Genomic DNA, 2,500 nt, shown 5'->3' with positions numbered 1-2,500 from the left:
CATAGAACCCATACTTATCCAGAGAACCCTTAAAGAACCATTAAAGAACCGAGTCGATACTTTCAAACGAGTCGATACTTTCAAATGAGTCACTAAAGTGAATGAGTCGATACTTTCAAATGAGTCACTAAAGTGAACGAGTCGATACTTTCAAATGAGTCGATACTTTCAAATGAGTCGATACTTTCAAATGAGTCACTAAAGTGAACGAGTCGATGCTCTCAAATGAGTCATGAAAGTGAATGAGTCTATAACTTCAAATGAGTCACTAAGGTGGAGGAAACCTGGATGAAACCAATGCACACACAGTATCCTGAGCTCAGGATTGGATCATGGAACCGTTAAAGAACCCGTGAAGAACCCGTGAAGAACCTTTTTTAAGAGTGTGTGTATTAACTGGGTAAGTGTGCAGTGCACTCCGCATTATCACTCATTCATTTCTTCATCACATCTGGAAGCGGTCAGGAGTTTATCGTTTATCTATCTCGGTATCTGGAACACTCTTATTCTACAGGGATCTTTAACGGTTCTTTAAGGTTCTTTAAGGTTCTTTAAGGGTTCTCTGGATAAGTACGGGTTCTACGCCTCCTAAAAGAGTTGCACCTGGAGCTCTTTGGGAACAGGAAACGCTCTGTTGGAGAATTTTTCTCAGCTGTAAGGAGTTGCTCTTTTTTACGACAGCAAATATCACATAAAAGTCGAGTTTTTCTGGATTTGAATCGGAACAGATTTATTTTCCGCTCTGATTTATCTCACACACATCTAATAAACCGCGAGTCATGTTCTCATTCATACAGTAAAACACTTACACTCCTGTTTCTGCTGGTTTAGTGTAACACACCTCACACACACACACGCTGGTGGTGTAAGGATGATGTTGCCATGGTAACGTGTGAACAGTAATGAAGTGTTGTAAATATGAATTCCTGAAAGGCGCTCGTTCATGGTTTTTTCATTCAGTTTTTAAAAAGAGCTCACGGGCCAAATTCGGTTTCAGATTTGAGTCTGATGTAAATTCAGAACTCAGACGTTTTGTGTTTTAATCCGAGTTTGTAACGGCGTCAGTCTGACTCCATGTTTAAGACCATGTTCTCACGCAGAACCCGATTCACTAACAACCCGTAAATTAACGATTTACTCAGAACAATAAAAACATTATTTCAATAAAAGAAGCTCTCTTTAACTGAAGAGGTTCATACATATAAACAAAAACAATAACAACAACAACAACAACAACAGCAACAATAACAACAACAGCAACAGTAACAACGATAATAACAACAACAATAATAACAACAGCAACAATAACAACAACAAAACAACAATAACAACAACAAAACAACAACAACAACAGTAACAACAATAATAACAACAGCAACAATAACAACAACAAAACAACAATAACAACAACAAAACAACAATAACAACAATAACAACAACAGTAACAACAATAATAACAACAACAATAATAACAACAGCAACAATAACAACAACAAAACAACAATAACGACAACAAAACAACAATAACAACAACAGTAACAACAGCAACAATAACAACAACAACAGCAACAATAACAGTAACTACGATAATAACAACAATAACAACAATAACAATAACATCTCTCTCTGTCTCTCTCTCTCTCTCTCTGTGTGTGTGTGTCTCTCTCTCTCTCTCTCTCTGTGTGTGTCTCTCTGTGTGTGTGTGTGTGTGTGTAATTAGGCTGTATATTAGTGAATAATGGAGTGAATTCCCGGTGCAGTGGCTCTTACCTTCCCTCAGCAGCTCCCCGGAATCCCGTTAAATCCTCGCGCGCTCCTCTCGGGTTCTCAGGCTACTGCTGAGTCTGCGGTGTGTGTGTGTGTGTGTGTGTGTGCGCGCGCGGGTGGATGAACGGATGGACGGGCATGTCCCGACATGTCACTTTCTTTCACGCGAACTTTAATCTCAGCGCGTGCGAACCGAAAAATAAAACAAAATATTTTGCTTTGGGCGCGTGACCTGTTTCTCCCTAATGGCGAGTTTCAGTGTGTGTTAGTGTTTATTAGCGCACAAGCACGTGCAATAAACATGTAATAGATAAATTCATATATGTATAGATAGATAGATAGATAGCTGCAGTAGATAGATAGATGCAGTTGAGGTGAAAAGTTTACATCCCCCTTTCAGAATCTGCAAAATGTTAATTATTTTACCAAAATAAGAGGATCATACTAAATGCATGTTATTGTTTATTGTTTATTTAGTGCTGAATAAGATATTTCACATAAAAGATGTTTACATATCGTCCACAAGAGAAAATAATAGCTGAATTTATAAAAATGACCCCGTTCAAAAGTTTACATCCCCTTGATTCTTAATACTGTGTTGTTACCTGAATGATCCACAGCTGTGTTCTTTTGTTTACTGATAGTTGTTCATGAGTCTCTTGTTTGTCCTGAACAGTTAAACTGCCTGCTGTTCTTCAGAAAAATCCTTCAGCTCCCACAAATTCTTTGGTTT

At 38.1% G+C, this 2,500-nt stretch overlaps 1 protein-coding gene across 2 annotated transcripts in view; it reads right to left on the bottom strand.

Moving 5' to 3' along the window:
• Window positions 1-1,964, bottom strand: part of eda2r (ectodysplasin A2 receptor) — a 13,459-nt gene extending 11,495 nt beyond the window's left edge. Inside the window, exon 1 of one of the 2 annotated variants that reach the window (XM_026910365.3) lies at window positions 1,771-1,964. The gene's annotated coding sequence lies outside the window, so the exon portion shown is untranslated. The remainder of the gene's footprint in view (window positions 1-1,770) is intronic. The other variant, XM_026910364.3, reaches the window with a different exon arrangement.
• Window positions 1,965-2,500: the final 536 nt, after the last annotated feature.

Source organism: Pangasianodon hypophthalmus, chromosome 27, assembly GCF_027358585.1.
Source record: "Pangasianodon hypophthalmus isolate fPanHyp1 chromosome 27, fPanHyp1.pri, whole genome shotgun sequence".
NCBI lineage: Eukaryota > Metazoa > Chordata > Actinopteri > Siluriformes > Pangasiidae > Pangasianodon > Pangasianodon hypophthalmus.
The sequence above is the reverse complement of the archived record's forward strand: the minus strand, read 5'-3'. Positions and strand labels throughout refer to the sequence as shown.